We start from the raw sequence: 24,928 nt of genomic DNA on the forward strand, positions 1-24,928 counted from the left end.
TAAAAGATGGAAAGAACTCATGGGACCATTTTCCTTTTGTGATTTTCTTTTTGGGACTGCACAGAAATAAAAGGGAGGAGAGAGGGAGGGTAAAGAGACAAGGCAGGAACCCAGGTCCCAAGGTGTAAAAATGTCCAAAAGCACATTTTAAAATAATGATTGTCTAAATGTTTTACTTTTAAATTGTTTGCATTTCAGTGATGTAAATCCCTTCCATCTCCTCAAACCTATTATAATTTGTGATATACACAAAGGTCTCGTGTGAGTGTTTCTGTTTATTCGTTTTTCTGGAAAGTGAGAGAAGTTTGAGCTCTGTATCTGTGTTATCATGCAGTAGAACTGTAGCAGGATGCTAGACTGGCAAACTGATTCATAAACTAAACCAACTCAGTGGAAGCAGAAGCTCAGAGTGACATATGGCCAAGAGAATGTCAATTACATATAGGAAACTTTAAAAAATTGGATGGCAAGAAGGCATAAGACTTCCCTAGGGTATAGAATAGTAATTTGAGCCAATTTTATCTATTTTTGAGGTTAGAAATACTCTAGCTGACACTAGGGCTATATTTTAGGTCCTGTTGTGGTTCATTTGAACTCTGATGCAATAGACAGTTGCACCTTGTTTAAATCCCTCCTCTAGTTCTGAACCAGAGGCATATAAATGTCAAGTGGCAGGGGACCTATTTCAGAGAAGTAGCAATTGACTCAGCATCAACCAGAGTCCTGGGATTTCTACCACAAAGTCACAGGAAAGCTGTGGAAAGTACTCTGTAATCACTCTTACAGAATTTGAGTAAGGAGGCTCTTTGAAATTGAATGCTTGTGGCAAAAAACCAAGTGTAAGAAATGCTAAACGAACTCTCAAAAGCAATGCTTTTTAAATTTTGATGTGTGTGTGAATCAACTAGAATTCTTGCTAAAGGGCAGATTCTGATTAGCAAGTCTGGGTAGAACCTGAGATTCTGCATTTCTAACTGGCTTCCCAATGATGCTGAGGCTGCTCATCCAGGATCCTCACAATATTGAACCTTGAAGTTTATTAAGTAAACTAACCTAATTATATACAGAATTCCTTAAAACTTGAAGTCTAAAAAAAAAAAAAAGTCACTTACTGTGACCCTGCACTGGCTATCTGAGTACAGGCTTAGAGAAATGAATTCCTACACCAGATTGGTGATTAGGTAGGTTTTTTAATTTTTTGTAGGTGTCACATATCACCAAAACCTAGGAATATTCTTGGAAAGTGCAATACCAAGGATTAGAGAGAATTTGGAGAAGGAGGCAACATTGACTTTCTGAGAATATAAAGAATAAAATTAACAGTTGCTATCATTTAATATTTACCATCTGTCAGACACTGCTGTAAGTATTTTATTACATTATGTCTTAATATTACAGCAACTCTACAGGTAGGAATAATTGTCATCCCAATTTTAGAGATGAGAAAACTAAGACTCAGAGAGGGCAAATTACTTGCCCAAAGTTGCACAGCTTTGGACAGACAATTGAACACAGGTAGTCCTGCTCTACAATCCAGTCATAATCACTATGCTCTCTATATCTCCTACCTTCATTGCATTACCAAAATAGCTCTCGTTTTGGAGATCAATAAATTTCCATTATGCAAGATACAATAGACATTTTCGGTCCTCTAAGCAATACGGTAGTCTGAAGACCTCTCCTTCCTTCTCTAAGTATTACCCTATTATCTTCCCTTTAAGGCTTGGATTTTTCTGGTTTCTGTTCTATTTGTCTAAAACTCCTCTCAGCTTTCTTTTTAGTACCAAATTCCCTTAGTTGGCCCTCAATGTCCAGATTTCTCAGAGCTGAGTCAGAAGCTCTCTTGTTGTCTCACCCTGTAGTTTCTTCCAATAAACAATATTAACCACTACTTTCATTAACACCTCTACACAGAAGACTCCACATTCCCACTCTCTTTTGAAACCTAGATTTATATATCCAACTTGTTATCTCTATTTGTATGTCTGAAAAGTTACGTCAAGTGCAATAAATCTAAAACTAAGTTCAAGATGCCGCCTCCATCTTCACCTTCCACAAAGTAACCTGTAGAAAAGATTGCTTTCTATGCCCTTTCATATCCCCTTGGCTTTAATAGACCTGTCTTGGGGTCTGTTTCTGGAAACGACCATGTCAAGACACACCTTCCCCTTGATTTTCTTACGTGTTCATTTCTCAATGAATGGCTGCACCATCAGTCTTATTCCACTAGCTAAAAAGCCAGGTGGGCCGGGTACGGTGGCTCATGCCTGTAATCCCAGCATTTTGGGAGGCCGAGGTGGGCAGATCACAAGGTCAGGAGATTGAGACCAGCCTGGCCAACATGGTGAAACCCCATCTCTACTAAAAATACAAAACCTAGCTGGGCATGGTGGCAGTCACCTCTAATCCCAGCTACTCGGGAGGGTGAGGCAGAAGAATCATTTGAATCCTGAAGGCTGAGGTTGCAGTGAGCTGAGACTGCTCACTTCACTCCAGCCTGGGCAACAAGAGTGAAACTCCATTTCAACAAAAAGGAAAAAGAAAAAAGCCAGAGTCATCCACTTTCTTCCATTCCAGATCCACCATCACCCAGAATGACAAATGTTTTCTATGAAAGAGCTTCAAATTGTCCACGTTTCCATCTCCTCCACCAACTCCATAGTCCATTACTATTATTTTCTCACTTGCCATAGTAAAAAAAAAAAAAAGAAAAGAAAGAAAGAAATTCCTCTAACTGGTCTCCCATGCCTACTCTTGATCTCCTTAAATCAGTAGGAATATAAAGCAACTCTGCTCATGTCATACCCTCCAAATGCCCCCCATTTAAACCTTTTAGTGGATTTCAGGATAATGAAAGGCAAGCTTAACTACTGGACATGGTACTGTGAGATTTGTTTTCGCTTCCCTTTCTGGCTTCACCTTACATCAAACTACCCCTCACACCCTGGGCTCTACCCACTCTGAACCTTAAACTAGTGTCTTTGTGTCATCAACTTCACTAATGAATTTTAGTAAGGTGTGAAAACAATTTAGTTTGTCAAAGTCAGAGTTTCATTTTAATGTAATGGGAGAAAAAGAGTGTTATTTGTTAGAACTTTTCTTTCAATATTTTCTACAAATGTTTGTATACTGCATTCATGATGAACAACATATTTGTAATCAAAGACAACATCCAAAAAGAGTTTGGAAAATGATGCATTCAACATACCATGTTTTTACCACCAATGAGCTTCAGCGGATGCTATTCCCTCTGTGGGAAAGCTATGCCCCAAACTGTTTGTCTACAAATTCCTATATACTCTCTTAACATCAACTACATCCATGCTGGGGTCCTAAGGGCCTGGGGGATGGCAGGCGATCAGGACTTAAAAGACTGGCACCCAGGAAGCACCACATGTAGCTGAGGAGAACCCAACACATCCAACTGGAGAATGTTAAAAGTAAAAGCCATGAAGAATCCAAATATCAGCCTGCAGGATGGCTATGAACCATAGCAACCCAAAAGAGATGGGTTATGAGACAGAGTGGGAAATAGAACCTGCAGATGAGCTTCAAGCCATCAGAGTGTAGCCACTGGGACTTCTACAGGTCACTCAGGCACACTGTGAAGGGCAAATTGTAGACTGAAAAAGCTTTGGCAAAGATACCATATTTAGAAAGCTAGTTCAGCAGCCCTGGTGAGAGGTGTAAGCATTTTTATTTGTAAGGAGAGCAGCTACAGCATTGGAGAAAAGAGGTAAATGTGAAAGATGTTAAGAAGGGAGAATCTATAAGATTTGGCTACAATGCAGTCTATCTCATGTATTTGCGTATTTGTTAGACACTGAATAGTTGTAAATGGCTATTTTACAGTTGATTTATACAGACTCTAGAGCTAACTTTCATAGGGTGAGAACCTTGAAGCTGCTTTAAAAAAATTTAAAAAGCATTTCTATGTTTCTGTCTACTAGCAGAAAGAGAGAGAGAGAGAGAGAGAGAGTGTGTGTGTGTGTGTGTGTGTGTGTGTGTATAGATAGATAGATACATATCTTTCCAGCAAGCGAGGAGAGTTCTTAGCTGTGGGTAACTTATGAGGATACAGAGGAAAGATTGTAAAGATGGGATAAATTTCAACTCTTTAATTGATAGGAACTGAGGCTCAGAACTTCACTGTGTTACAAACTAAGAGCCAAAGCTGCGATCAGAACCCAGATCTTTAGTTAGGTAGAAGAAAGTTCTGTCCTATCTTCTGTGGTTGGTCAAAGGTGTGGCTTCTGAGCATGAGTCACATGAGTCTCTTCTTTTTATACTAGCAAGACCAAGAAACTTCTTTGGTCCGAGTACGCTGTGTTCCCACTGTCACCAACTGTGTGGGAACACCACCACATCACTCCTTGGAAACGACGGTAAGTCATTACTGGGTCTGTGACTCCAGACAGGAGTTCTAATTATATGTAAGTGAAGAAAAACTGTTATTTTTAAAATGAGGACATGGATTAGAATTATGGTAATTTAAATAGAAGAAAAGGAAGTTTGAGGAAAGAGAAAGACATTTTAATACTTGGGTAGATTTGGGAATAAAGGAGAAAGACACATCAAGAAAGAATGTGAGGCTTGGAGGCTGGTATGAAAGTGGGTACCAATGACCGAAATGGGGTCCCCTGGGAAGGAGAGGCAGCTCAGGTCAGAGAGAAAAAGACCATAAGTCCAGTCTGGGATGTTAACCTTGAGAAGAGGGGGAGGTATGCATGTGATGATTTCCTGCTGATGTGTTATTTAGGAAAAACAAATGTTTTATATCACCTAAGACAGTTTTATTTCCAATTTGAGTCAGAAAGACAAGGTTAGCAGTTGCAGTAGGAGGGATAGGGGCCTGAAAGCAGCATGCAAATTGCAGGGGAAAGTATCTATTGCAGTTTTTTATCATCTAAGCCGATACCTAGGAAACTTCGCTATCTCCTCACATATGCAGGCAAGAGAATAGAAGACAGAGGGCTGGAAGAGGCTTTATCTTCTCTTTATTAGATATATCAAAATCAATACAGCACAAAGCTGCTCCTCAAAACTGCCCTGTCATGACCACTGGAGGCCTCGTAGCCAACCTCCAATATTCTATCCCTAGCCAACTTTTCACACAGCTGCACCTAAGAGATGCTTTCAAATAGGCTGCCTGGAGAGGGCTGCTGGTGCAGGCGTGAGCATCTTTCTAAGCACTCACAACTGCTGACAATGCTGGAGAAGGAAGGCCGGCAGTTCTCCAGGGTAGGGCAGCTGACGGGAAATTTGGGGCAAGAGTTGTAGAGAGGAGAACATAAAGAATGGATAAAAGTTGAACTAAATTTAGGCTCAGATGTTAAGAGCAACATGAATAAGAGGAGAACAAGAAGAGTATGTAAAAGCTCCTTTAGTTCCCAGAAAAGAAACCTCTGTGAAAGTCAGACGCACTGTAAAGAATTACTTCAAAGACCTGGAGAGACACACAGACCTTGAAGTTCACCTAGTCTACCAGCCCCCACCTCCCACTCACACACAGACACAGAGCCTCCACGAAGAAGAAACTGAGGCCAGAGAGGCCACCTGCCCAGCTGGCTGTTCATGGGCAGGAGTTAGTGGCAGAATCTGGGAATACACTCAGGACTGCAGACACATGCTCCCGATGTCCAGGCATAGTTCCACACTACAGTGCAAAACTTGTTTAAGATACAGCCTTGGTAAACATTAACTCCAACATGTCGGAAGTTGTTATAGATACCTAACAAATAGAAAAAATACTAGAGGTAACAATAAGGAATACGAGTGATGAAATATAAGATGCAACTAAAATAATTTATATTCCATATAAAAAGGAATTGGGCCCCCTAAAAGAGGTCTATCAGAAAGGGTAGGGTTCCCCACTATAATGATCTCTAATATCTGTTCTTACAGAGTTTCTAGTTCCATCTATGTGCTCATTCACCTATTACCCCTTCTAGGTTCTGGTCCTGCCCCTGAGGGCCATAAGGCTGCCACAAAACGAACTGTTCAATGACAAAGTCAACTCTGTTTCTAACTCTATTTTGACCTCACTTTCTAGTTCTATATCTAAGGCTCTACTTCCTTTGCAGCTCTTGACCTGCATCTCTGGTACCAACCATGGTAATCCTATTTGTCCATTTTCATCCTAAGACACGGGTCCCACTCTTCATTCTAAATTCTGAACTGTACCTATCATCTCAAACTTCTGGAAGAGCCCACAGGTTCTAACCATGGTATCATTCCTCTGTCCAAGCTGTTTTCAAAACCCTGACCCCCCGATCTTGAGCTCAGTCTGCGTACTCAGGTCACTTGTCTATGTTGTCTGTAATGGCTTGACAGATATCCAGTCTTACCTTGCTCTGTTCTCTGGATTCATAGCACTTATTTGTCCTGCACCTAATTCCTTACATCCTCATTGACTTCCAAATTTAATCATCCTGCCTGCCCCAAATAAGACTTTGCCAATTTGGTTTTGGCAGCAAAAAGAAGGAAAAAAGAAAGACAAAAAACAAAAGTTAGGGAGGAAATAGATCTTCTTTTAGAAAAAGTTATTACTAATATGTATAAATATAGATCCAAAAATGAAGAAATTCTATAATCCATAGGTATTATTCAGGCTATGGTGTGCCATTGTTAACAAATTCATCTGGAAATCTCAGTGGGTTAACACAAGATACATTTATTTCTCCTTCTTGTTATAATTCAGTGGGTGTTGTGGGGGTGGGGAAAAATCTACTATGTGTAGGAACTGGAGGCCTGGGTTAAAGGAAGCCTCGATTTTTTGAAGCTTCATCAGGAGTATGTGTCCTTCATCAGCTGTCAGGTGAAGACTGAACAATTACATGGGGTTTTTACTGCCTCAGCCTGGAACTGACATATATCCCCTTCTGTCTCAGTTTATTAACTAGAAGTAAACACAGAGTCCCACCCATCTGTAGAACGCTGCGAAACCCAACTTCTCCATGCAGCCGAAAGTGGAGAACTGTAGGTCAGGAATGCTAATAATGTCTGGTGCACAATGATTTCAGTCGACACAACTCTGGAATTTTTGCAACTGTGTCAGTTAAAGGATTAATGCAGTCTCAGTTGTTACAGTGCTTCTCCTTTTTAGTTGGTAGTAAACAAAGTGATTTGCAGTAAATGTGATAAAAAGGAATGAATATGGACTAATAAGGTCATAAAATGGTAGTGCATACATCAAAAGCTGAGAGAACCTAAGATATCAGAGAGTGGTGGTGCTGTTGCAAGTTTTTTTCACTGTTCTGCTTTTGTTTCTTTTATCTTTGTGGCTTGAGAATTATTTAAATTTAATTCTTAATGTGTACCTTGTTTTAATGAATCAAGATTCATTAAAAAATGAAACTTGAGATTCATTTGAGATTCACTCGAAATTCATTTAAAAACTGAGAGGCAAAATGGGGCAATTACCTCTCATTTTTACATGTAATAGCATATAACACTCAAAAGCATAAAATAGCAAGGATGTCTTGCTATTTTTATTATTTAAACATGACAGCAGGCTTGCAAACAGCAAATTGTATGCATATGTTTTTATCAATATTATGATTTAATTCTAGAGTGTCGCCCACACTTCTACACATCTTTATCTTGTAATCATAGCCCTTTAAACATAAACCTATGATAACCATATATGTATTATTTATGTCACTAGTTTAACTAGACATGTCATTAAAGTACTTTAAACTCTCAATGTATAAATTGAACATTCTGCCAAGAGTATACTAAAAATAAGAAGAGCAAGCCATTGAATTTCCCTTTATTCTTGCTTGATCTTCTTTCTATTATCATATGTTGAAAAAAAAATCTCAGTTATTTATTTACATTTCACTCATGAACATAGTTTTTATACAATTTAAAAATCTACAACAAGAATAGAGCTAATGCCATTCTGTCCATCTCGCTTGCCTAGAGGCATCTAGGTGGTATATGAGGACTGGTATCTCTAAAAGCCTCATTACATCTCAGGACATCACATCAGATAAGCAGCAGGAAATAAACACAAACAAATAGCTCCTCTCCAATTTCACAGAAGGGGGTTTATCAAGACATGTTTTCTCTATTGAGATTGCTACGGAAGTGAAGTGCTATAGTAAGATCTAATCCTCAATGCTAACAGCCTGTGCTTTCCTTCCCTGCCTCAGCCATGTGCCTCTCCTAAGCATGCTGAGTAGGAAAAGGGTCAGCCTAGACACTGCATGGGCACAAGACAATCAGCTCATCTGTGGAATTTAAGATACTTCTTAATTCTAAAAGCTCACAAATACTACTACTATTGTATTAGTCAGGGTTCTCTAGAGGGATAGGATAGATGTACATATGAAGGGGAGTTTATTATGAGAATTGACTCACACGATCACAAGGTGAAGTTCCACAATAGGCTGTCTGCAAGCTGAGGAGCAAGGAAGCCAGCTCAACTTCCCAAACCTGTGAGGCCAACAGTGCAGCCTTCAACCTGTGGCCGAAGGCCCAAGAGGCCCTGGTAAACCACAGGTGTAAGTCCAAGAGTCCAAAAGCTGAAAAACATGGAGTCTGATGTTCGAGGGCAGGAAACATCCAGCACAGGAGAAAGATGAAGTTCAGAAGACTCAGCAAGTCCACTCCTTCCAACATCTTCTGCCTGCTTTATCCTAGCTGTGCTGCCAGCTGATTAGATGGTGCCCACCCAGACTGAAGGTGGGTCTGCCTCTCCCACTGCACCGACTCAAATGTATCTCCTTTGGCAACACTCCCACAGACACACCCAGGAACAGTACTTTGCATCCTTCAATGCAGTCAAGTTGACACTCAATATTTACCATCACAACTACCAATTTTTAAAAAACCTGTCTCACATAGATTGATAAAATCTCGACTGTCATTTTGGTGAAAACTAAAGTGACCTTTTTACTATCATTTGTTTTTTCCACAGGGAATTACTGCCAAATCCATATTATGAATTCCCCAAAAAAGTATTTAATAAGACAGCACTTAAATGTAACAGAAAATATATTTAGAGCTAAACTCACTAATAGTATAATTTACACTTCTGTAAAAGATCATAATTTAATTTTTTAATTCAATGTGGTAGAAAACCAAATTAATAATTACAAAATTCTCTACTCACTGATTTTTCTGGATGTAGTCTCTTATGGAAGAAAAAAATATAATACTGTTTTAAAAGAGACTTGAGATTTAAAAAAATGCTTTTGAGGAAGAAACTAATTCACAAAATTATTTCACTTGTCTAGATACCCATTTTATAAATGGAAACATTGAAGCAGAAAGGTTATATTGTTAAAGTTTCTTTGTTTTTTTGTTTGTTTTTTGAGACGGAGTCTCGCTCTTTGCCCAGGTTGGAGTATAGTGGCGCGATCTCGGCTCACTGCAACCTCTGCCTCCCGGGTTCAAGCGATTCTTCTGCCTCAGCCTCTGGAGTAGCTGGGACTACAGATGTGGGCCACCACACCTGGTTAATGTTTTTGTATTTTTAGTAGAGATGGGGTTTCACCATATTGGTCAGGCTGGTCTCAAACTCCTGAACTCATGATCCACCTGCCTCAGCCTCCCAAAGTGCTGGGATTACAGGCGTGAACCACCGTGTCTGGCCGACTTGTTAAAGTTTCTAAAGTTGATTTGTGAATGGAGCAAGAAATTAGAATGTCTTTCTTTCAACGTCAATTCAATATCGAATTCAATACGTTTTGGGTGCTCATCTTCTTTTAAGATCTGTAAGATTGAAATGTTTATGTGCACACTGTAAAAAAGGTTCTGTCTAAAAGCCTGAAAAATATTTTTTTTGCAGAGAATTTCTATGTTCATTTCAAACCTTCAGCAGTAGTATGTCTAGAATTATTTTTTCCTTCTCTTTTTTTTTTTTCTTTTTTCCTTTTTTCTTTTGATTAAGATCCTCACTTCTCACAGGGGGAAAAACAGGAAAAGTGAAATTTTATAAAAAGTCAGTTCTGACCTAGGAAGAGGAAAGAAGGTTTTAACATAGAGGAAAACTGAGGCACATCTTTAAAGTAGAGTAGGGGGTTCTCACTACATCATTTTGCTCTAAGTGGACGTAAGGGGAAAGTTACCAAGTGTTTTCTTGCTTGAACAAAGATAGGTATTTTCTCATGAAGCACTGGAAGGTTTTCTAGTTGAAATGTAATGAGAAAAACAATGACTTCTGCCACTGAATGATTGTTATAAGCCTCAGTACCTTCAATAAAAAGATGCTTCTGTTCAATTTCCAGTCACATCAAATTCTCATTACAAGCAGCTAAATCCCATCTCTCCATGAGCCAGACTGTATCAAAAGTAGCAGATTTATGCATTAAGTTTTGTAACATATACTTACATCCCATATAGCCCAGGTCACAGAGCAAATTCTAGGACTTTTTCCCCTCAGTGAATACCAGGATTGGATGCCAAGCTTCAAGGAGACCAAGAGCAGGAAAGTACTTGTGGCCAAGGTGTCCTTGAAAAATAAGAAAGACATCCTATCGCTGTTCAAAAACAAAATTGTCCAGTTCCCAAGCGCTTGCACAAAATCCACTTTGTGTTAAAGAAAACAAAAGATTTCTGAGAGTTTTATTTAGAATCCATAAGAAAAAAAAGGGAGAGATAATAGACAAAAAAAGAAAATAAAGTCCCTAGGGTAGAAAACCAACAGGTCTTCTTAATAATTTCCACGCCATTCTCTCTTCTCATGTTATTTGCAAAATGTTAGATATTGCTACTTTTTTCCAAGGTGGATAAGAAAATCAAACTAAATGCCAGTGTAGTTGAATTTCCCAGATTGACTGTGGAAATCGGGATACAAAGGTGCATATGTCAACAATAAACGCTAGCGTTCAACACACAAACTCTAAGTCAAAGCACCTCTCACCCTACCAGTAAAGAGGCCAAGGGACATGCCCCTAAGATGGCTGTAACTTTAAAGACAGTTCTGCTTAGCAGTGAAGAGTACCTCTACTAGGCAGAAAGATGAACACTGCTTTTACAAAGAAAATAGGCCAACTGATATGACAGAATGAAAGCAGGATTTTGTCAATTTTTTAAGACAGAAAAACTGACAATGAAAGGAAAAAATCAAGGTTACAAAAATGATGTGCTTTCTTATTGGCAACATGTCCAGTGTCATACTTAGAGTCCACAGTTTGCTGTGCCTGAGAATGTTGGCTTCATTTTAAGATGTAACTAAATTCAAGTATTTAATTGAATAGTACATCCTTATCTGTGTTTCTGATAAATAGATGCAAAGGGTTCTCCAGAATAGGCAAATTGAAGGGGAATAAGGTGACAGGGCAGGAAAAGCAGTAGCAACATTTTGTAACAGAATGGTTTGAAGATTAAAATGAAATGAGGCCTATCTATAAGGCAATAGCAGTGATAGAAACAGAAAACTAGAATCCAGTTTATAGTTACATTGTAAATTACAATCATCAATTCATATGCATTAGAGCCATGGAGTTGATTGCAAAAATGGCCATAAACATTTGAGTACCTCCAATCAAGAACCTGAGTCTATTTGCCCATTCTTGAATTTGGGGTGGTGTTGCGACTTGCTTTGGCTCATAGAAAGTGGCAGAAATGATACTGTCTAGTTCTGAGCATAAGCGTGAAAATAACTTGCAGTTTCTTTCTCACTTCTCCCTCTCCATCTCTTTCTGAGAATCCGCCACCTCCATTTGCTCAAGCCCAAGTCCAGTCTAGCCTTCCAGAGGAAGGTTTATGGCACAACTATGGCTATGACTCTACCCAACAGTCAGCCAATCCCCAGAAGCAGAGCCTTTTCACTGACCAGCAGCTGCCCACAGACACATGGGTTAGTCCAATTGTATCAACAGAAAAACTGCCTAGCTGATTCTAGACCAAATTTCCAACCCACAGGTTTATGAGCCAAACAGTTGTTATTTCAAGCCGCTAAATTTAGTAATGATTTCTCACACAACAAAAGATAGTAGATACAATCCATATAGAAACTTCCCGCAAGTCAGTTAGTTATTAACCCATTTTGCTAAAACTTTACTGAATAGGAACTATGTGCAAGCATGCTAACAAAGCTTATTCATAGTCCTTTGTGGTAACAGAACTCCCTGGTGCGTAATGTGAGGCTTGCAGTTTACCTGGGGAAGCCAGGAAGGCGTGGAGCAGAGAACACCTCCGTGAGGACTTAAAATAGATTTGTGAGAGGATCAAGTGAAGTAAGGCGGGACAGTTATGTCAGGCAGAGAAAATGATAAAGGTATAAACAAGTGAAATAGCAAGGCATAAGCAGGGGGTACAGGAATTTTAGTAGAAAAATGTAGTGCCTTAAGGAGTGGAAAACAAAAAAAAAAGAAACTCAGAAATTAATAGGAACCAGACCATGAAAGACTGGATGCTCCCATAAATATCTTGGATTGAAGTATACTGATAAAGGCCTAGGCCAGTAGTCCTCAAACAGTAGGACACATGAAAATTATCTGAACAGAAATTTTGGGGACTCTCTTACCCGTAAATTAAGACTCAGCAACTTTTTGATGGAGCCCAGACTTTGGGCTTTAAATTTCCAAACTTTACATTTTTAATATGGAATGTCTGATGCAGGTTGTTCATGGATCATACTTTGAAAAATATTACTGTAAGGAATGGGAGGAGTCCAGTAGTGAATTTAAAAAAATGGAGTGACTCAGGCACTCTCATATTATTTTCAGGTCAGGAATTAAGACTGATTTTTCTTAAATCAGTCTCTGGTATGGATAAAATGTATAAGATTATAATATAATATGGAATATTACTTAATCTATAGAACATATTCAAATTTCTCCAATTGTTCCACCAATGCTCTTTTTTGGATCAGGATCCAATCCGAAAACACACCTTGCATTTAGTTGTCATATTTCCTTAGTCTCCTTTAATATGAAACAGTTCCTCAGTCTTTCTTCATGTTTTCTGACCTTGACAATTTTCATGAGTACTGGTCAGGTATTCTGGATGCCCTCACATCAATGAGCCCAACAGATTCCCAGACTTTGGTTTCTAAATACCACTCTCCAACATAAGAAAACTATGGCTCTTTGGAGAAACAGCTGAATCCAAGGCTGAAGGAGAAAAAAATAAGATGAGCCTGAAATATTTTGTTCTAGAAAATACAAAAGAGTCAAAAAAGAAAGAATAGGCACATTTCAAAAAGACAAAGTAGCCAACTTGATTGGTGATCCTAAAGGTCAAATATGGAAACACTGAATAACAAAATAAATCTTGATCATAATGGATTATAACCCATAGAATAACATAAGGATTCATGTGTCTGTACTAACATAAATAAGTGAACAAATGAATGAATGAATGCATGAATAAATAAATAAAGGAGAAAAGAAAACTTTCCCTTACTATAAAACTACAACTTGTATCTAAGTTAAGGAATTGCTGAACCAGAAAATTACTATTTGGCAAACACCACAGTAATAGTTGTTTCAGGCAAGAATCATTAATGGATGCTAAAATTAGTGGCAAAGGTGTGATAAATTACAGGATATTTAAATTCTCTCAAATTATTTCCCCATGAGACACTTACAGAGTACAAAGAAATATAGTGCCTTTGTAGGGAAGAAATCTGGCAAATGCCACCCTCCCCAAGGGATCAAAGTTAACATTTTCAGTAATGGAATAAATTGACATCAAGAGTCTTTGGATAAGATATGTTGAGAAGGTCACAACCTCACTTTTTGGTATCCTTGCCAAAAATGCAAAACTGAATTTAAATATGAAAAAAATCAGAGAAAGTGCATCGATTGTCAGAGCCTCATCGACCTAGTATAAGAGACACACCAAGGTATGTACACTCATATGTGTTAGAGGCACTTTCAGTTTGGCCTTCATTCAGTTCACAAAAAGAGATCCATTTAAAGACTTTTAAGAAGAAAAAATGACAGGATGAAAACTGTGCCTCAAGGAGATTAAACTGGCAGCAGAAGGTAGTATACAAAATGAAGGGGGTGGAAATGAAAGCTGTGGAAGGCATTGATGCCTGTAAGTGATCTATTACATTATTTCAGGCACATAGTCATAATAATCTCAACCAGGGTAATGACCATAGCAATGGAGAAAAGAAAAGTGAACACAGAAATAAGATGAAGAATAATGAAAATTATTTTTGCACTCATTGAATGTGAAGGAGATGTAAAAGGAGGGGAAAAAAGATTCTTATTTACTAAACTGGGCACCTGGGTGTCTATGCAGAAGGTGAGTCAATGGAAGGAGAAGGAATGTGATCCTATACTTTCAAAGAAGGGAGTTCTGTTTTAGGCAGATATTTGAAGGTGTTATTGAGATATCCTAAACAGAATGTCTAGCAGGCAGCAGCAAAGGTGAGATTGCTATCTGGGAAACAGGGATAACACATAGGAATGACTGCCTTTGATGTGACACTTGGTTTACAGAGAATATGTAACTTTTCCAGTGTTACAAAGCCAGTAAAAGGCAGAATCAGTATTTAAACCCCACTTCTAGGTTCAGAAGTTTCTTTGGCCCATATAATGTTCTATGTGTACTGGGACTCTCCAAGAGGTTAAAAAGAACTGTAAACCTCTATTACTATCAGTTTCTAAGTGCACAATTAGACTTATGTGCAAAGTTATAACCAGCTCATTTTTTTAAAAAAAGCAAAAGAATAAGTGAAGCTCTCTTTTCATCTGTGAGTTCCATTGGGCTTTCTATAGAAGGACTATGTTCAGAGTCTTGTAAGGTTTTTGATAGTCACGTGATTGATTGTCAGAGCCCGGTCATCTCAGAGACCGTCCCCTCAAACGCTATCCTTTTACAGATCAGGTATCTGATCCTGCACATTCAAATATTTATATATAGGTTAGATGGGAAAGACATTGTTATAAGCAATTTAATTTTCACTAGGTCTCTCAGCCTATTTTAAGAGCAGTCAGGAGCTAGAGATTTCAGTCTTCATTTCCTATATAAATTGGCAAAAGTGTTGCATTCTGAATAACTACACTGTAGAAGTACATCGTCTTTTGAATTAACTCGAATCTATACACAGCAACACAACTGAGGTTAGCTCAGAGGGTGGGCAGTTGATCCATCACCTCACACACTGGGTCAGAGGGCATAGCTGCCCCGACAGGAAAGGAGGGACAGGGCAGATGTTGCTGATCGCTAACTACAACTAGTCACTCTTCTAGTAGTTCCCTTCCAGTGGGTGCTGAAAGTTGTTCTTTAGCTCGTCATCTCCCCCTTCAGCCTTCTGATAAAAGAAGATGATGAAGTTAAAAGAAGCAGGGAGGCTCAGCCCCTCTGTAGAAAAGGTAGAATGAAAAAGAAAAATATCTCTCATTTTAGGTAATACATGAGAATGTTGAATAGATATATGCTGAAATAAGTAAGTTTATCTCAATAAATATTTTTTCTTATTTCTGATACCTGTAATAACCATGAAATAGATAGATACATATTGGAAAAAGTACACTTTAAAAAGCGTATCTCCTACATAAACACAGCACTTTGTAAATGACTACAGTCAAAGTAATCACATTCTTAAATAATTCTCTAACTGTAGTTCATTACATACTCTAAGGAAGGTTTCCATTATTGCTCTTTATTTACTTATGCTCCTGTAAAAGAATAAGAAAAAAAGAAAACCATTTCCAATTCAAGTAGTCTCAAAGCATACTCTAGCTTCTTGCAATTAAAACACAAATTTACCTAAGACATTGGTTGGCTCAAACAATCATATTTTCCAAATAGTTCATGAGATTTGTTAATAAGAGTTGAATGCTTTGGAACAGAGCAAGGCTTCAATTAAAGGATTACAGTTCCAGAGCCAAACTGGGAGAGACCGTGAGCTCAAGGCTGAACTTTTTCCCTCTGCATTCTTTCCCTCTGATTCTAGTTTGACTTTGATTATTCTTTCCCCTTTTCCTTTCTTATTTTATTTTATTTTTTTTCTATTTGCTGCTGAACAGAACTATAAATTACAGGGAGAAAGAACAGTCTGATCTTACCAAGGAAGTTCTTTTTCTCAAGTCGTTTCTTTCATTTTCAAGGTGTTTCCCAACTCTGGCCTTACTTTGTAAGACCTGAAGCTTCGTCACTTCTGGTGACTTACCAAGGTCCAAAGTCTGCCACAGAACTACCTGAATACTTGAATCACCCAGAAATCGGCTTGCTGGCATGGAACTCTTCCTGTTTTCCCTCATATACAAATAAGATTTAGAAATGTTTAAGCAACAATTAAATGAATAATAAGGAAAAGATTTAGATATCGGACTTCATTGTTATCATCACAATTTCCTTATTCACTTTCCTTTATATCATGTATGTATCTAAGTATCCCTAAGAAGTTAATGAAACCTGAGTACTTAACGTATTTTTCCAAAAATATCCAAATTAGAAAAGTGACAAGTCTCAAAAAAAAAGTCTCTTTGCCATCATTGATACATTAAGAGCAGAAAAAAATACATTAATAATCCTGTTAGATAATCATGGATATAATTAACAGCTATGAAGATGATATTACTTGATAGGATATACTTCAAAATACAATTTAGCACCACTCAGGCTTGAAGCAGAATTGCTTCTCTGTTGGAAAAAGTATCAAATAAATATTTTTAACTTCTCAGTAGGTGACAATTTAGTAGCTCAGAGAAATATTTTATAGGCATATGGAACAAATTAGTATGGTAATTGCAAATGGATTATTAATACCAACAAGTCATAAGACTTAACCTTTTCAAATGTAACTGCTGAGACTAGAATTTAAACTAAACATTGTGATGTTTACCTAAAATGTTTTAGATAAATCAGAGATAAGATTGATGAATTACTTAAATATACCACGTAAATTTTTAGCCTGTATAAATAATAATGGGAAATAATATTTGCCACATTGCACCCAATTGTACACACATACACAGACTGTCTTTCTGCCTTACAAATTCTAGATGGCCGCTGGATGGCAAGAAGAAAGGGGAAAACTACATAGCCTTCCTTTATCTTAATTTTGGCCTTGTATTTAGGAAAGGTGAAGGATAATTCTGTCCATTGTTTGTTCAATGTCATAGGTTTGTAGAACAGACAATATCAGTTTCTCAGCAATGCTACACCATTTATTACCATCACAGCAGAGCCAATTTCCTAATGAAAACATTATTAGAAAAAAGTCCTTCATATGTAGCACTGTAAACCATCTGCCATGTTCAAGTTGTAAAATATATAGCAAACTCAAAAAGAAAAAAAGTAGAAACAAAAGTTTTTGGCATAATCTCAGCATCTAAGAAATATAATATAAAAATATCACATTACTGGAAACCAGTACACAAAAATGAAAAGCAAATGAACAACAAAGTATCTACCACTGCAAATAAACATGGAATTTTTTTTTTTTTTTTTTTTTTGCTAAAAACAACATATTCCTCTCTATGTTGAAATATGTTTCTACCCCACAAAGGAGTGGTTTACTTGCTTTTGCTTATCAACAGTCAACCATGTAGTGCTAAGTGTGTGCCAAGCCTGTTCTAAGTGTTTTATAAAGGTTAAATCACTGAATTTGCATAACAAACATGCTTATGAGGTGAACTCTGTTATCATGACTACTTTATAGAAGGGAGAAACTAGGCAAAAGAGACAGGACTGAAACTCAGGCAGTCTCTAACGGGATCTCTACCCGTAACACCATGTACACTGGTGATTAGCTCCTTTCCCTGCAATGTAGTTGTAAAAATTTCTCTAAGGTATAGATAACTCAAAATTGAGGATTATATTCTAAGAAGATTCATTTCAATGTAAAATATATCACTAACATCCAAATTTGCATTCTGATAGCTCATTGAATCTGTGCTTTCTTCCCTGAAAAACTTTCATATGAAACAAAAGTCCACATAAAAATTGAAGGATGCTTTCCTCTTACCACTTACAAAGAATACAGTGATAAGATACATTAAAAATTCATACACTTAACAAATGCCATCTCTCATACATAAATTTTCTGTGTTACAAAATACATAGGTAATAAAATAAAATCAACATTATTTTTCTTCCATTCCTCCGCCAATAAAATTTATTGCCTTAGTTGAGTAGCTAGGTGCAAGGATCAACAAGAATGCCTCTTCCAAAATGCAGGAAGTAGGGAATAAATAAAACTAAAGAGAAAAATTAGTTTGTGCTTCCCTATTGAGAATAACAATACATACTTAAGAAGTCACATCATTTTTCAGTGTCTATGAACCAACAGAAATAAACTAATATTGCTTCTTTATGTATTTCATTTCATACTCAATAATAAAGTGAGTTTCAATGACACTAACAATATGTTCTCTTGCTAAACAACCATATCCCAAGAGCTTCATATTCTTCCTCTTTTTTAAAAATCCCTGAACAATCATTTGAAAATTAACTTACAGCTCTTATTACACTTGTTCCTAGAGCCACTGAAAATTTTCAGCACATTATAAAAATTAAGTAATATTTTACTGTATTTTTTTCCATTGGGAAGTAATAGGGGTAACATTTCTTAAAGTGTTTTAATTGGGTGGGGGAGTAATAAAATACAAATTGAAAGTTTAAAAAAATAATTTTTAGTTAATTTGAGTGGGAAGATAATACCCTACAATTGACTATAAGCTACATGAAGGCATGATCTGATTTAATTCTGAACTTGATAGGAAACCTAACACCCAGAAGATGCTCTATAATTAAGCCATTTAAACTATATTTAAAGAAGAATAAAAAATTCATTAGCAATTTTTAAACAATCTAAGTCATTTTAATTGTTTTTTTCATATATCAAAATTCTTTTACAAACCTCAGATGAACTCAGAATCATAGATTTCACCACCCATTGCATACTTGTAGCACACCCAACCCAAATGTTAATGAATTTTACTTCCCTTCTCCTTTCACATCAAGCCTAATTTCTTTTCTGCTACATCTCATCAACCCCCCTTTCACCCCTAAAGAAAGACATATTAATATTTTACCCTATAAAAACCCAAAGTCTACCATCAGACCTTCTTTCTTATTCTATGGTTGCATCTTATAATTGCCTTGCTGTTTTTCTCCCTGGTTCCCATGAAAAAGTATCCTTTTGTGACCCTGCCCCTACCTCATGAAATTACCCTTTCATGAGACTATCCCAAAGATTTCCAGGAGTCCTCACTCATTTTTTTGCTGTTTCTCAAACAAACAAACAAACAAAAAAGACAGAGCATGGAGTGGGGCAGAGGGTGAAGAGGGAAAAGAGGAAGGGGGCCTTGGCACCCCCAGAAAAGCTTCCAATCCACACAGCTCCTGCCTTCTTCATTTTTCTCTTCTCTTCCTCCCACTCATTTTTAATCTGGATCGCACACCTTGACTTATAACCCCAGCAACCTAGTTATCCTGAGCAATTTAAAAATTTTTTAAAAATTTGTATAAAGATGTACAACTTGATGTTTTGATATACATGTATACAGTGAAATGATTACTGTAGTCAAGCAAATTAACCTATCCATTAACTTCCATTTAATTTGGTTATTCGAAAGAAGTCAGCTAATCATTATTCACATATACTGATTAACATTTATCCTTAAAGTAGGCCAGTAATTATTATATATAATCATAAATGCTGGAGAAACTTTGTTCTGAGTTTCACTTAATAACAATAGTTTATTCTTACTACATGTGCTCAGTCTTTATAAACTCTTGCATAAGTGGCATAATTATCTCCTTGCAATAAAAAAGCAAAAAATTATATTATTTCATATCCATCTATAGACTGGAAACGTTGACCCAACAAGTGAAAAAGTAAGTTTTGCTAGCAATTATGGAATTAAATAAAATGATATTTTGAGGGTTTTGGCAAGGAATGGCAAAGAGTCAATTTGAATCAGATTATTCCAAAAGGAAATAGAGCACCAGGTATTTATTTTTTTAAGACCCATATTTTAGCCAACTGGTATTTTTGAAGGCTATGTTGTTATTCAGTATTTAATAGTGCCTGATATATAGAAAGCACTCAGTAAGTATTTGCAAATTAAATAAATCAGTGAATAAATGAATGAATTGCTTTTTTGGTTTGTACCAGGGCTACTAAAGTATGTTTGTGAATATTTTGCCACTTTTTCCATTCTTCAGTTGCGTATTGTTGCTCCATAGACAGTCAATGCTAAAGATTCATTTTCTTGGATTGTCTGTAATAGGTTTCGTTACTTTTATCTTCTCTTTCCAAAGCCTTTTGTGTCTTTGAAGATTGCTTGTCATACTGCTCTGTTGTTGAATTCAATTAAGCCTATAAAGCTTTGTACAACTGGCATGTAAAACTATGAAATTCTGCTCAACAGCTAAAGTGAAAGGGTATGATTTTACCTCAAGTATCCTGAGAAGTGCTGAGTATTGGCACATTTGTGTCCCCCGCAGAAACAACCTGAGAACAAGGTGTACCGGTGGAGAGAGCTGTGGGATATCTACATTCCTGAATGCTTCTCCAGTAAGAAGTGAGAAGTTACACTGACACTGGTGTAGTAGTCTCTTAAGGATACTGACGAGTTGGTGGGAAGTTGGAAAGACACCAAATACAACCACAACATTGCTTCTAACAATCACAACACTATATTTTGACAAAAGCACAAATCAGTGAGAAATTTGCATGTTATTATTTATAGAAAATGACTCTGATTCTCAGTTTGTATTAGAATTAGAATGGATAGAGAGAAATGAACATGAATTTAGTGATCTGAAATTTTTCAGAAAACAGAATTTTTTTTCTGAGTGAGAATGCTCCCAGATAAAAGATAATAAGTTAATGATGTCTTATTAACTCTTTGATTAGAACCTTACATTCTCAGTACCCCTCTTTAATTGTACAATGTGAGAAAAATAATAATTACCTTCCATGTTTATGAGTACCATGGTTGAGATTCAGTAAATATTCAATGAATAGCTAACAAGCATTAAATAGGTACTAGACAGATGTGAATACTTATACATATATATGCTTTTATATATTATAGATAAATATATATGTATAAACACATAAATATATATCCTTCTATCCCTACAATTCTCTTGTACGTATTACAATAGTTCTTTACAGAACTACCTAAGACTGAGTAATTTATGAAGAAAAGAGGTTTAATTGATTCATATTTCCACAGGCTACAGGAAGCATGGCTGGGAGACCTTGGGAAACTTATAATCATGGCAGAGCAGTGAAGGGGACTCTGGCTCAGAGATAAGTTATCTCTATTGCCTATTTCTAAATCTTACTGTGCTAAAATAGAGTATCTGTCAGCTTCCCACCCTCAAGTTGCATTTTTAGAAACTTTCATCTATTACCTTTGGGCTGGGCCATATTAGTTTGGTAAAAGGATGCAGGTGCATGGTGGGGAATTAGCACATCATTAGAGGTTCCTTGTGCTAAATCACACATTGACCAAGTTTAGCTTAAGCACAGTCACCAAAAACATCACTGAATACATTCCCCAATATTGGATTACTGCCACCACTGCCTGTTTTCCTGACTTTATTCTCTTCCTCATCAAATCTACCTTGTATTCCATTGACAGTTTACATTCTCCAATCTTCTCATATCTCTCTACTTAAAACTTCTTGGCTACTTATATATCTATTTATTTGCATAGAATTCTATAATATACAAATTACTTTATTATATATATTATTTTACTTGATTGTCTGAAATAAAATGATGGGGAAATATGACATTATCCACAACAGAGGTCAAAGGGTAAAAAGTACCACGGCTAAAATTCTAACTCAAACCATTTAACTCTTGGACTGTTGCTTTCATCAACACCAAAAGCCTTAATAAGACTATCAAGACATTACAAAATTTGGACTCATCCATTTCCAACATTATATCCAGCTGTTTCCAGCTAAGTTTTCCACTCCAGTAAAGCTAGTCTTCCACAGTTACAAACTCATGGAGGGAACTGGTTTCCTCCTCTATACTCTAATCTCAACATGGAATATTCTTCAGCCTCCTTACTCTGTCTCCTGAACTAAAATCTCTGACAATCCTCTGTCTGCTTAAGGTCTAATTAAAATCCCTCACTCCCTCCAAGTTTCCTCACACTGCCACAACCCATCATGGTCTCTCTTCCTTCAGAATTCTGTGCAGTTATTTTCTCTCTCATGTGGGCATTATGACTAGGCCCTACTAACATTAAATGCTGTCTTGAGTCACTTTCAGCCTTACCCTGGCCAGAGAAAGTTACTTGAAGCTTACAGAGTGAGTTTCCCCTGAAACCCCATGTTATCATGTCACTTTCTGTTATGCTGTCACTGGGGGACAGAAAATTACCAATGTATCAACAGAATACTTTTCAAAATTGTCAGAATTGAATATAACTATCTTCTCCTCAATAAAGTTTCCCTGACTCTTTTAGTAAGAATTCAACAAGTTTTCTCATATCGCCATAATAACTAGTACATGCTTCTTATACAGCACTTACTTCAACATGCTACCATACCTTTGTTTGTTTGTTTATAAAGTGGTACCCTGCCTTCAGCTGCATAGCTCCCTAAAGGGAAGGCAGGTAACACTCATTGTGACCAACTATGAATGAAGATTCAAATAGGCAGGCCTCAGTGCATGTTTATTATGTGGCTGGGTGAAGGAATGCCTGGATGAATGAATGAATGAAAATGTAGGTTTAGTTGAAACCAGAACAGTTTCCCTAAATAACATTTCGCTAGCACTGAGCATCTCGAGCTATCCAACAAGAGCACTGTTAATCCTTAAACTGGCTGAACTGATTTTCAATTCTTATAAAGAGCAAAAGAAGGAAAATTTACCATGAAATAAGGTTGCCCTTAGGAAATGTTAACCACGTTATTCGGCTCTGAGTTCAGTCCCAAATCCCGTTTGATACATATTGCAGTGAAATCGTGATGAGAGGCCAAACAAAAGGAAAAAATGAAAAAAAAGGGGGGATGGGGAATGAAGAACAAAAGTTTCCATTGGACAGAAAGAATAGATGAACTCACTCAATAAAAGAAATCAAAACAAGAGTCACAGAAATGTTTTTTCAAACTACAGAGAATTTTTGAAGACCTGTTGTCATTTTACAGATGAGAAGACAGGTCCAGGGTGGGTTGTGAGTTGACAAAGATTAATTAGCTAATTCTATAAGCCTTCTACTTTCTCCACCATACCTTACTATCTGTCTGATATATTTCTGTTGCTGCTATATCATGAATTTAAAAGTTCTACAAGGAAGACAATAATAATGTAAACACCTCTGAGTTCCTCACTCCTCATCAATACGATTAAATAATCAGAATAGGTAGTTCACAAAGCCTTTGTCAGTATTAAATGAGATAATGAGATGAGTGTAAAGTGCTTAGGATAGGGATGGCATACTGAAAACACTGAATATTACTATTACTGGCTAGTATCATCTGCTTCAATCTCATGCCCATGTCAATATAGATCGTCCTGAAAAGCTGACATGAAATCAGAACTAGTACAAATATGACATATACAATGCCATGTCACAAAAAAGAAACTATGATAATTACACTCTACCATTACACCCTTTTTACCCTCTGGTTACTGTAAATATTACCTACCTACTCAAGTAACTCAAGGTTCTATGTGCAAAATCACATATTGTCTGTGCTCAGGTTATACTTAAGAGATTGAATTCCCACCTGTGCCCTTTCATAGCTGATACAAATACACCATGTTGTAGGGTCCACGTTCAAATGCATTTTAACTAGCCTAGATATCTTTGTTGATTTCCCAATAGCCCACCTGTAACACTGCTGTATTTCCACTCAATATCTGCCTGGGGCTAATTCATTTATTTAGTAAATATTTATTGAGCTTCTGATATGCATCAAATATTTACTTGGTGCTGGGATATGGCAGTGAAAAAAGCAGGGAAACATTCCTGATCTAGTAGAATTGCATTCTAGTAGAGGAATGTTCCAGAATCGTAAAGGGCAGAAATAAAAGTGTTTATTCTTTGGAAATGGTGTCTACTAATCCCAAAGTACAACTTCACTTACATTTCAAGAACAGGTATTTTTTAAATAAAAAGTTGCCTTTTACCTCAACATGATGCAATCTACCTGGTAAGATCGTAGGCATGTCTTTCTACATTATGACCAATTGTTTTTCCTAACATGCTTTTTAACTTCCTTCTCTGCACCATGGATTCCACTTGAAAATAATATATAAAAAATGTAGTATGAGAAATATCTATTGACAATGGAGATAATAATTATGGATAACTTAAAGTAGAAATACCAACGCCATAAAAGAAAATCATATAATCATATCACCAAGGGGGGGAAAAAAAGTCATTTATAAGGCCCTTTCACTCACACCTTTTAAACCAAAAGCACACCGGTAGTTTGCAATGACACTCAAGCATTTGCACTACAACCTATCATCTGATCCCTCTACACCCACTACAATACACATATCAAACCCAAATCTAGAATGTTTAAATACAAGGAACAGTTCAAACATAATGGTATTTAACACACCTTCCAGATATCAGCAGAATGTGCTACATTTTCCATGGTAAGGTTTATGCTATTTGTAAACATTTTATTTAAAAAGCTATAAAGAAACTAGTAACTTGTAATAAGAGTGATGTGTCCATATCCACACACACATAGGCATGTAAACATAAATATGTACATTTATTATAAATCTTACAGATACAGAGGTAGCACATAATTTACAAGTAATAAAGTATCCAATAGTCTATTAAATTTCATATAGTCACTGATCACTTAAATAATGCTTCCCTAGATTTGTGCCTATTCTTGTATCCATACCAACGTATAACTACAATTCAGCTATATGCACGTTTTTTGTGCTACTAAACACTTTTACATTTAATCTGCATGATCAATATACCGTTCATCATTTCCTTAAGTCTAGATAATCAAGAAAACAATAAATCAAGCCTTGATGTGTAGTATTCAGTGTCTGTGGTGA

General features: G+C 36.8%; 1 protein-coding gene across 6 annotated transcripts in view; it reads right to left on the bottom strand.

The window, feature by feature from the left end:
• Window positions 1-24,928, bottom strand: part of INPP4B (inositol polyphosphate-4-phosphatase type II B) — an 813,118-nt gene that overhangs the window by 519,087 nt on the left and 269,103 nt on the right. Inside the window, exons 1-2 of one of the 6 annotated variants that reach the window (XM_078002715.1) lie at window positions 15,981-16,067; window positions 10,340-10,459 (exon numbers count right to left, since the gene is read on the bottom strand). The exons of 4 other annotated variants lie outside the window; for them this stretch is intronic. The gene's annotated coding sequence lies outside the window, so the exon portion shown is untranslated. Of the gene's footprint in view, window positions 1-10,339; window positions 10,460-15,980; window positions 16,264-24,928 lie in introns of those variants that run through there. One more of the 6 variants, XM_078002714.1, reaches the window with a different exon arrangement.

This window comes from Macaca mulatta, chromosome 5, assembly GCF_049350105.2.
Source record: "Macaca mulatta isolate MMU2019108-1 chromosome 5, T2T-MMU8v2.0, whole genome shotgun sequence".
NCBI classification, from domain to species: domain Eukaryota; kingdom Metazoa; phylum Chordata; class Mammalia; order Primates; family Cercopithecidae; genus Macaca; species Macaca mulatta.